The sequence below is a fragment of the Chamaea fasciata genome, unplaced genomic scaffold (assembly GCF_029207755.1).
Source record: "Chamaea fasciata isolate MVZ Bird 193981 ecotype frontalis unplaced genomic scaffold, bChaFas1.0.hap1 SCAF_29, whole genome shotgun sequence".
Classification (NCBI taxonomy): Eukaryota; Metazoa; Chordata; class Aves; order Passeriformes; family Sylviidae; genus Chamaea; species Chamaea fasciata.
In genome coordinates this window covers 1949938-1961051 of record NW_027094114.1, presented here as the reverse complement: position 1 = coordinate 1961051, position 11114 = coordinate 1949938, and the positions used below count along the sequence as shown (strand labels likewise).

Sequence of the window (11114 nt, the reverse complement as noted above, 5' to 3'; positions counted from 1 at the left end):
GCAGGTCTCAGAGTTGGGATCCCAGATAAAACAGCACTGCAAGCTGGTTTATTTTCTTCAAATGTAGCAATAGCACACACCTTGGTTTACAGAGATTCTTGGTCAAATTCAAGAAGAATACAGTGAATTAAAAAAAAGGTGATTAAAGAGGTGATTAAAAAAAAATAATTTGGGATAATTTTCTGTCAGAAAAACCAATTGAATACTTCCAAAGACGTGGGAAGGCCTGTTGGGCCTTTCATGCGTTCCATTGCGAACACTATGCAGAAGAAAACAGGCAGTTTGTTGCTCCTGAAAAGCATCTACTCATCATTTTCCTCAGGGCATCCTTGAGCTCCTGGTTCCTCAGGCTGTAGATGAGGGGGTTCAGGGCTGGAGGCACCACTGAGTACAGAACTGACAATGCCAGATCCAGGGATGGCGAGGAGATGGAGGGGGGCTTCAGGTAGGCAAATGTGCCAGTGCTGAGGAACAGGGACAGCACAACCAAGTGGGGGAGGCAGGTGGAAAAGGCTTTGTGCCGTCCCTGCTCAGAGGAGATCCTCAGCACAGCCCTGAAGATCTGCACATAGGAGAAAACCATGAACACAAAAAACCAAGATATAAACAGATGGAAAAGAAAAGAAGTATAAGTTCCCTGAGGTAGGATTTGGAGCAGGAAAGTTTGAGGATCTGTGGGATTTCACAGAACTGGTCCAGAGCATTGCCATGGCACAGGGGGAGGGAAAATATATTGGCCGTGTGCAGCAGAGCGTAGAGAAAGGCACTGGCCCAGGCAGCTGCTGCCATGTGGGCACAAGCTCTGCTGCCCAGGAGGATCCCGTAGTGCAGGGGTTTGCAGATGGACACGTAGCGGTCATAGCACATGATGGTCAGGAGGGCAAGCTCTGACCCAAGGAAGAAGACAATAAGAAAGACCTGCGCAGCACATACTGCATAGGAGATGGTCCTGGTGTCCCAGAGGGAATTGTGCATGGCTTTGGGGACAGTGGTGAGGATGGAGCCCAGGTCGGTGAGGGCCAGGTTGAGCAGGAAGAAGAACATGGGGCTGTGCAGGTGGTGGCCGCAGGCTACGGCACTGATGAAGAGGCCGTTGCCCAGGAGGGCAGCCAGGGAGATGCCCAGGAAGAGGCAGAAGTTCTGGAGCTGCAGCTGCCGCGTGTCTGCCAATGCCAGCAGGAGGAAGTGGCTGATGGAGCTGCTGTTGGACATTTGCTGACTCTGGACATGGGGACCTGTCCAAGGAGGACACAATGACAAGTCAGGGGAGACTTTCCTTAGCAACGTCCAAGCCCTTTCTCCCAGCCCTGCCCCTGCCACTCTGTGTTCCCCAGTTTTCCTTTTCTCAGAGCCCTTCCTTCAGCCCCATGCCTGGAGCTCTGCTGGGATCTGGCCCTGTTGCTGTGATGAGATGGGGCTCTGACCATCGACACTGAGGGATTAGCTCTGCTCTGCAGGAGAGGGGTCATGGGAACAGGGACAGGGGCCAGTCCTGGGACTGGACTTACCAGCTCAAACTGCTCCTGAAGCAGAGGAGCTGGCAGCATCTCCAGTCCCAGGGCTAATGAACAGTGATGGCCAAAGGCAGTTTGAGAGGGTTTCCCGCTGTGCCCAGGGAGATCAGCGAGAACTGGGCACTGCAAGAGCATTGGCTGGAACTCAGTGAAGCATGAGGGGAGCTGCTCTGTTGCTCCATCTGTCCCCAGCTGCCCTTTCTGAGATCGAGGGAAGTCACTGTGTTCCCCTGACAATCAACCTGACACAGCTGAGAGCAGAGGGAGCCACAGCAGAGCAAACTGGCTCAGCCTTTCTCAGTGTCTGAGCCCCACTCCTGGCCAAGGACACTCCTGTTCCCCCAGTGTCCCCTGGAGGAAGCTCACAGCTTGAATGGGATCCCCAGGACTCACCAAGGGTCCTGTCCCTGGCACTGCTGGAGGAGAGTCAGCTCATTCCCAGCCTGCCAGCCTGCCCTGCCCAGAGCTCCCTGGGGCAGAGGGAGCTGGGACACCCCATTGCTGTGCTCAGCCTGCACAGGAGGAGCCCAAGGGCTGGGCCTGAGCCTGCAGCTGGAACTGCCATTCCCAGAGAGCCCGTCAGCAATGCCAGCAGCACCTGGGCAAGGCAGGGAGAGAGAGAGCCGGGCCCTGAGGAAAAGCCTTTCCCTGCCCAGCCCTGCACAGCCCCTCCCAGGCAGCAGCAGTGCAGGACAGTGGCCCTCAGGCCCTGGTCAGCAGGCAATGGGCACATGGCAGGAGAGATGCCCTGCATCTCTGGGGCTGCTCTGCCGGCCCAGGAGGGGACTGAGGGCCCCAAGCCCCCGGGCTGAGGGCTGTGCTGGCTGGGAGGGGACACAAGACCTGTGCTGCTCAGGGCAGTGTGTGCCCTGCAGGGCAGGGCCAGCAGGTGCCATATGTCCCCTGCAGCAGGGCTTCCCTCAGCACTGCCTCCCTCCCTCCCTGCCCACGGCTCTGCTGCTGGAGCTGTCCCAGCCTGAGCTGTTCCTGTGGCCCCGGGCTCCTTCCCTGCCAGAGCTGCCAGAGCCCAGCCCAGCCCTGGGCCAGCTCTGCCCTGCAGCTGCTCGGGGCTGCAGGGATTAAAGAGCAGCTCCCCCAGGCCTGGGCACCATGGAAAGGTGATGCTGGATGGATCTGGAGGCTGGGGAAGTGGAGGCACTTGCTGAGGTTCCCAGGAATCCTCATCCTGATGCTTTAAGAGCCTCAGCCCTTGCTCTGCCCTGCACAGCTGAGTTTCCATTGCTGCCAAGTTGAGTCAGGGAAAAATGGGAGCACAGATTGAGGAAAGCAGAAACACAAGCAGGAAACTCCTGCCCTGAATGAGCTCATGAAAAGTCCCCTCAGAAATTACCTGGGCATGAGCTGGAGCTCTGAGCAGCCCTGGCAGACACAGCACCCTCCCCACAGCAGCAGGAACTGCCCTGGCAGAAGTCACTCCTTGCACTCACAGCTCCCCTCCAGCATCCATGGGAGCTGCCACCTTGGCTGAGAGCTGCCCCTGGCAGGTGACAGATCCCCCGGTCTGGCCAAGAGCCCTCAGGGCTGCAGCACCTGCTCTGCACGACAGCCCTGGGCACCCCTGGCTGCAGCCTCAGCTTCAGCCCCTGCAGCCGTCCCTGGCAGCAGGAGCCGTCCTGCCCTGTCCCTCTGACGGTGCCCAGGGCAGCTCCGCTCTGGAGCACATCCTCCCCCAAAGCAGAAAAGGCAGCAGAGCCATCCTTACAGTGCTGTCAGTCCTGTCCTGGGTCAGCTTTAGGAGATCCCTGCAGCCACAGACTGACCGTGTCTGAAGTGGTGAGGATTTCTCCATGAAGAAGTTCAGAATTTTTAAAAGTTGAGAAGATTTCTCTGTGAATTATCTCAGAATTGTCCTTCCAGTTGCTTTAGGCCTCTGTCTGCTTCACAGCTCTCAGGTACCTGCAGGCAGTGCCCTCAGCACTGTTGGGCTGGTAGTGGACCTGCTCCTGAGGAGAAATGTCTTTTTAAAGCTCTTCTTGGTTGCCAGGAGGTGCCTCTGTTTCAGGAGCCTGGCCCAGCTCAGCAGCACAGACACAGTACCAGGATTTTAATGACCCTCTTGGGGCTTTGGTGTTGTTTACATCAGACTCAGTCCCTAAGAGAGTGTTTAAAAAACTTTCTGAGAACTCCTAATCAGATTGAAACTCCAAAGTTTCTTGAAGTTTTAATGGGTCCCACTGACAGACATGACTGAGAAAATGTCCCCAGGTTCCAGTTAGAGCAGAATACTGTAGGCACTGATGACAGGTGGGGACAAACAAGGCAAAGGTGTCTCTGATGCTAAGCAAACCTGCATGTGTTTCAGGAATGCAAAGGGCCAAGGCCCGAGCCCCAGCCCCTGCCAAGGCACATCCTGTCCCTCCCTCAGTGCTCAGGGCTCTTCCTGGCCCACTGGGATGTGGGGATGTGGCAGCAGCATGGAGCGGCCCCTGCCAGGCTGCTGAGCAGGGACAAGGAGGCAATGAGGCCCCAGGCCTGCAAGGGTCACTTGTCTCCTCCTCATGGCTCAGGCCCAGGCCCAGCAGCCATGGCCAAAGTGCTGCAGGAGTTGGCTCTGTCAGGGCCTTGCAGCTGCTGCCCATCCCTGTGCCCTGTGCAGCCCAGGCTGTCCTACGGTGTCCGTGCCCTGCGCCTCTGTCCCTGCAGGCTGTCGTCATCCCCCGGCTGCCCCACCTGGCTGGGCCCTTCCTTTGCTGACAGCTGTGTGTCCTGCCTGCCTCTGCCTGGCCACACAGAGCCTTGCGCTTGAAACCAGAAGGCTTAATTAGACTTTTCCTGTGCCTGTGATGTTTTAGCACAGGAACAAGGCATGCAGGGCCTGCTCTCCCTGCCAGGACAGTTGTAAGACAAGTAGAAGACATCTGGCTCAAGAGTGCAGGGATAGAAGAAACAAGGAGTGAATTTGGGAACTTGGGGTGGGTGGTACAGTAATGGGTAAATTGTAATACACATGTAGCAACTGTATATAAGTAACACTCTTTTAGAAGCACATGTCCATGGAACCTTATGAGTTACCATGGGATGGAAAAGAACCATCTGTCTTTCCAGGTGCCCATGGCCAAAATTGATACTCCCCCTGAAAAATTCCCTATATGCAAGGGTTCTTCCAGACAAAAGCTGCCAGGACAGAGAGCTCTGGCTGGCTTTGGCCTCTGCTGGTCACCTGTCATCTCAAGGAAGCCCTGAGGGAAGTATTTGAATAGGTGTGATTACTGGAACATCAATGAATCTCTTATCATCTGAAAAGCTCAGATGCTTTTCTGATCAGAGGTGTCTTTTTTTTTCTCATTGTGTATTATGCATGACATAATTTTTTCAGCTAAATAATAGTATTCTTATCACTCTCTCAGTGTGATCTGACACAAAACCCCTCCTCTACATATGGATACAGGTCACGTGTAGAAGCAAAGACAATAAAGAATCCAGCAGGAATTTTTGTCTCTGCTCCCATCTGTCACATCTCTGGAGATGGAGGTGCAGCCCCAGCACGTGGGAGGGCTCAAGGGGTCACAGGTTCAGCTCCCACACAGAGAACTTGCACACCCTGGGGTGCCCCTTTCAGCCTCAGTGCCCAGAGCCTTTCTGCAACCTTCCCCTGGAGCTGCTGCTTCCCTGCAGCCCCGGCCATGGACAGCAGCAGAACCTGGTGTGTCCCGAGCAGCAGGGCCAGCTCAGGGCCCTGTGGGGAGCAGGGGCTGGGGCCAGCAGGGCAAGCCAGCCCGGCCAGCCAGGGCACGCTCAGCTGGGGAAAGGGATGTCCAGGGAGAAGAGCAAGGGAGGGTTTCTGTGCCTGCAGGGAGGAATCCAGAGGAAGCTGCTGCTGCTGCAGGCACCAGCTCTGGCCAGGCCCCTCTCTCCCCTGCCCAGGGCTGCTGTGCTGGCCTGGGGAGAGGGGCTGGCACTGAGTGGGCAGAGGCAGCCTGTGCTGCGCATCTCCTGGAGCCAGGAGCAGGAGTTCTGCACTGTCACTTAGCTCCATTTCCCCTGCCATGGGGAGCTCCAGCCCTGGGGCTGATGTGGGGGCTGACCTCCCTCTCTGCCCCTCAGCATCAGCTGATCCCTTCAAGGGGGCCAGGGCTGTGAGGTGAGTGCACCCAATGCTGGAGCAGCCCAGAGAAGGCACTGCCATGGGGCTCACCCAGAATGGGCTGGGCTGGGCTGCACTTGGAAATGTCCAGGAGATAAAACCCTCCCATGTCAGCTGAGCTGTGTGACTCTGCAGGACCAGGACACGTTCCAGCAGGTGTGTGGTGCTGTGCCAGTCCCCTGGCAGGCATCTCACACTGGCAGGTGCAGCACTGAGGAGGTTGGTCTGTGGCCTTGGTGGCATGGCCAGTGTGAGAAGGTGCCCCAGGGCTTTGACCATCCCTCCAGCCTCTTCCATCAGCCACTGGCACACCTGGGCACTCACCCCAGTTTATTGGTCTATTTGTTCTGTGGTTATCTCCTTCCTCCTGCTGATTTCAGGACCAATGTAGGGGCAGCATCAGCCCTGCCAAGGCTCCCTCATCATCCAGCCCTTGGCAGACCCCAGGGCAGGGCTCTCTGTGAACCCTGGCATGGGATGTGGGTGTTGGAACTGGACACTGAGGTCTGCTGTGGACACTCTGGTTGGAACATTTGCCCACCCAAAACACACCCTGTGCTGTGCTGTGTCTGCTGAGGGGGATGTGGGGCCTGTGCTGGGCAGGGGGGCTGTGCTGCCTCAGGGACAAATGACAGGGATGAGCCACAACACAACGACCAGGAGGTGGAATTGAGGACAAGCTATGGTGGAGGAATGCAGTGATCTGACCTGAGCGTGTGTTCATGCGTTTAGGAAAGCCAAAGCTCAGCTGGAGCTGATGGAGGCCTCAGGCAACATCCAGAGCAAGGTTAATTCTGCTGCTGTATTTGCAGGAAATGGCTGCAAAAGGAACATGTCAACCTGCTGCTAAATGAGAGCAGGAGGGGCAAATCTAGGATCATGGAATGGCCTGGGTTGGAATCCTAAAGATCATCCAGTTCCAATCTCCTGCCATGGGCAGGGACACCTTCCACTGGACCAGATGGCTCCATGCAACCTGGCCTTGAACACGGCCAGTGGTGGGGAGTCTGCAGCCTCTCTGGGTAACTTGTGCCAGGGCCTCACCATCCTCACTGGGAAGAATTTCTTCCCAATATCCTATCTAAACCTGCCCTCCTTCCCTCAATGGTCATTCCCTGTTGTCCTGTCACTCTGAAGGCCACTCCCTCTTTTTTATGTCACATTGTTCAAAGTCCCTCTCCAGCTCTCTCAAAGCCCCTTTAGGTGCTGGAATGGACTCCAATGTCTCCCTGGAGCCGTCTCACATCCACGCTGAACAGCTCCAGCTCTCTTAGCCTGGCTCCAGAGCAGTTCCAGCCTTGCAAATGTCCATTGTGACACTGCAGGGCTTCCTGTAACCAAGGGTGCATTGTCACACTGTGGAACCAAGGAGACCCTTATGACACTGGGGTCCCCATGGAAACAAGGGGCCACTGTGACACTTTGGGGCCTCAAGGAACCATAAGTGTCCTTTGCGATACTGCGGAACCAAGGGGCCATTGTGACACTCTGGGGCCCCATAGAAGCAATGGGACATTGTGACACTTCAGGCCCTCATGGAACCAAGGAGAGCAGTGTGGCACTACAAGGGCTCATGGAATAAAGGAACCCTTGTGACACAGGGGAGGCCAAGGAAACCAAGTGGTCCATTGTGACATTGAGGGGCCTCCGAGAACCAAGGGGCCATTATGACACTTTCGGGCGTTATGAAAGCAAAGGGGATCCTTGTGGCACTGTGGGGTCTTGTGTAACCAAGGGCCTGTGTGGCACAGCAGGGCCTCATGGAACCAAGGCCATTTCAAAACTGCTGAGCCAAGTAGACCATTGGGACACTGTGGGGCCTGATTGAACTGATGAGAATATGGTGACACAGTGAGACTTTATGGCAACAAGGATCCATTGTGACACTTTGGGGTCTCCTTTAACCAGGAGTCCAATTGTGACACTGCAGAGCCAAGGAGATCATTGTGATCCTACAAGGTCTCATGGAACCAAGTGGCCATTGTGTCACTTTGGGGCTCCATTGGACCAAGGCCACTGTTGTGACACTGTAGGGCATCATGGAACCAAAGGGCCCTTGTGACACTGCAGAGCCCCATGTGTAAGAGACAGTCCAAAGATCCCTCATCTGCCTCACGACCATCGTCAACGACAGAGACTAAAACCTCTAAAAGGGACTTTAAAATCTCAGCACAGGAGTTCTGGCCTGGCTGAGGTGGGATGTTGACCAAGTGCTGCCTGCCGGTGTGTTTGATGGAAAAACCCAGCACGCATTTCTATCAGAACATCAGAACCTGAGCAGAAACAATGGGCAAGTCACGGTGAAGTGACTGCGCCTGCTGACTTGTACTGGTTGACACTCTACCTGCTGATGGCTGACCTGTTCTGAGTTCTCAAAATGAGCACACTGTAATGATTTCCCCCACCTGTTTGGTCAACTGCCCGTCTCTTCGGAGAGGACTATAAGGACCCCTGAGTTAACCACAGACTTTGAGATCTCCCCACAGAAGAAGACGGATCTATTGGCCGGACCAGGAGGATTTCGTCTCTCCGTTGGTAGCTATAACCCACCTCCTCTTTCTCTTTTCTCGCTATCCTTTATTTCCCTTCAAATCTCCACTATTGCATTTGTTGGCACTAAATAAAGGTGCATTTGTGATTGAGTAAACTGAGTTGTCCCCTGCTGTGTCTTTTGCGCCTTGAGATCCTTAAAACAAACCCTCAGGTTCCCTGCATATATTTGCAGACCCTGACATTAAATTGGCGTCACAGACAGGATCTTGATGGACAGAGGGGTTGCGGGTTTTATATAGTTTGTAACAGGGAAAGGACCCTCGTCTCAGCCGCACCTAGCACGCCACTTTGGTGAACGCTGTTAGAAAGCAAGGGGGGCGAGGGAAAATTCCCACAAACTCTATACTCCCAGGCGAATAGCACTCCCTGTCATCAGGATTTCACAAAAAGATCTCATTGTGCAAAAGATGGGACTGTAGTTAGGGTTTTTTGTGTGTTTTGGGCTGCTTGGTGTAGTTGAGGAGACAACTATTTGTAACTAAGGTGAACCTCCCAGGCAGTTTTGCTCTCCTCGCCTATTCCAGAGAAGTGAAGGGAAACACAGTTTTAGCTGTGCTTTTGGTGTAACTTTAAGAATACCTCCCTGAGAGTGGTTTTGGTCCCTTCACAAAATGACTGAAAAAGATAAGAATGCATTTTTTGCTTTGTTAGCGAAACATGGCGCTGGACCTTCTCCAGATGGAGAAAGGTGGGCACAGAAAAATTGGTTTAACTTTGAAAACATAGTAAATAGAATATATTCTTTACAACATGATGCTAGATATAAACTGGGCAGAAATAAAACCATTCTTTGCTCAGTTTTGGGGGCCTGTCTCTTGGCAGCCATAGCAACCCGTTTTAAACGGGTAAGTGAAGAAAAAGCTGTAATAGAATCCCTATTAAATTTGGTAGAAGCTTTGCAAACACAATTAGAACAGGAAAGAAAGAATTATTTGCTGCAGACTTCCCTTGCAGAAGGGCGAAGTAAAAACTTAAAATCTGCTGATTCACCCACAGAAATAGAAAGAAAGGAGACATGCAACATTAAACAAATCTACCCTCAGAAAGAATTAGAACACATGTAAAATTGTGGGGAACACTGTTGCTCCAACTTGAGACCTCTCATCAAAACAGAATATAATTCTATAAATGAAGAGGATCATGATCCCCACATAACCACCAAAGAAATACCATACACGGCCACTGAATTAGCTAAATTAAAGAAAGAATACTCCCGCCTCCCAAGTGAATCAGAGACGGAGTATGTGTTTAGAGTTTCCCTCACTGGGGGTGACCAAATTCAATTAAGTGAACAAGAAGCAAGTGGCTATTGGGGACATGGAGTTTTCTTAACAACAGGAAATACACGTGCTCCATGGTCCCTGACACAGCGTGCAGCTTACTGGGCAGGGGGTTTAAACCCCCTTGAGAGGGGTGACCCTCTGGCAATAGTCGGCACTCCAGACCAACTCCTAGAAAACATACACAAAGCTGCATGCTTGCAAATGATGCATGAAAGAAAATTAATCTCTGGCTATGAGTCATCAATGCAACAGCCTGCCAAACCTGAGATCATGACCCCCCTAATTCGAGGTTTGCCAGAGTCTCTTAAACCAACAGCAATTCTTCTTCAATAAACAAGAGCATCTATCTCTCTGGTAGATAGTCTTGAAAGATTTCTTGGCCATACAAGAGATCGAACTGGTTCCACTGACTCCACTGACTCCTCACCTTTTACAACTCCTAGCACACAATATAAGAGCAATCGTAAACTTTGGACATGGAGTGAGGTAGCAGAGGAGTTTATAAGTTACAGTAGAAAATATGGACCAGTGAAGTACTCAGAGGACAAACAAGAAAAACCCAGAGGAGTCAGACACAGTGCCTCTCCTAATGAAAAATCAGAAAAGGGAAAACAAATTTCCAACTGGCAGCAACGGTGGTGGCTAGGACTGAAAAGGGGAGTGCCACAAGAAGTAATGGATAAATTGCCATATGATAAATTGGCTAAAATAATTTCGAATTGGCTCTGTCCCAAACATATTGTATTGGAACCATCAAACCGACAATCCAGCGCACCTCCTCTCCGCAAAGACGACAGCCCATCCTCCACTAACTTGGAAATCCAAGCAACTTTTGGACAAAGATCTGCAGAACTAAGGTCTTCTGCTGGATTTGGAGAACCAGCGTCCCAAGAACAGTAGCAGGAGCCAGTGAAGAGAACATCGCTCAGTGTCACTCCAGGCACGGCTGATGCCGGGCACAGCTCAGCCTGTGGGGAGCTCCCATAGCTCCTGCCTTCTCCCTCCCTGCTGACAGCTCCCTCCCTCCAGCCCTCAGACCCTGCCCATCCCCCCTTATTCCCTCCCAGCTCATCCCTTTGCTTCACCTTTCATTAATAAACACTTTGGCTTCTTCACTTTACCTGCGTCTCTGTGGAGCTGAAGCGGCGTAAAAACCTGAGCCCTGGGACACACAGGCCCCTGCTGCCATCCTCTTCCGCGCCATGTTTTGTGCAGAGACACAGAGGAGCGAGGCCGCGTCAGGCTGGAAAGGTGTCTGTGCTGAAGGTCCACTTCCTCAACACTGTGGAGTTTAAGGTCCTACTGAGCAGCCTGAAGCTCCTGGATTTTGGAAGAGCCAACCTGAGTATGCTCTGAACCCAGCTGTGAGGGATTCCATGGCAAGCATCTACAGAGGGCAAAGGAGCTTGGAATGCTGGAAGCTTTCAAGAATAGCTTCCTGAAAGCACAGCAGTGCTCCATCGCTGCACAGGGTCAGGGAGAGGGCAGAAGCAGAGACCATCAGGCCTTAACAGGGAGCTTTGGGTGTGCCTAAGGGCAAGTGAAGCAGCAGCAGCACGGTGGCCGAGACTCGGACGCGTGACCGAGCCAATGGCCGGAGCGCCGTCAGGCAGTGTCGGGATCCTGGCTGCGGTCCTGGTGCCCAGAGCTGAGGAATCG

At 53.2% G+C, this 11114-nt stretch overlaps 2 pseudogenes; one reads left to right on the top strand and one right to left on the bottom strand.

The window, feature by feature from the left end:
- Positions 1-259: 259 nt before the first annotated feature.
- LOC136302584 (olfactory receptor 14C36-like) lies at positions 260-1212 on the bottom strand (annotated as a pseudogene).
- Positions 1213-8783: 7571 nt separating this feature from the next.
- Positions 8784-10355, top strand: LOC136302438 (uncharacterized; annotated as a pseudogene).
- Positions 10356-11114: the final 759 nt, after the last annotated feature.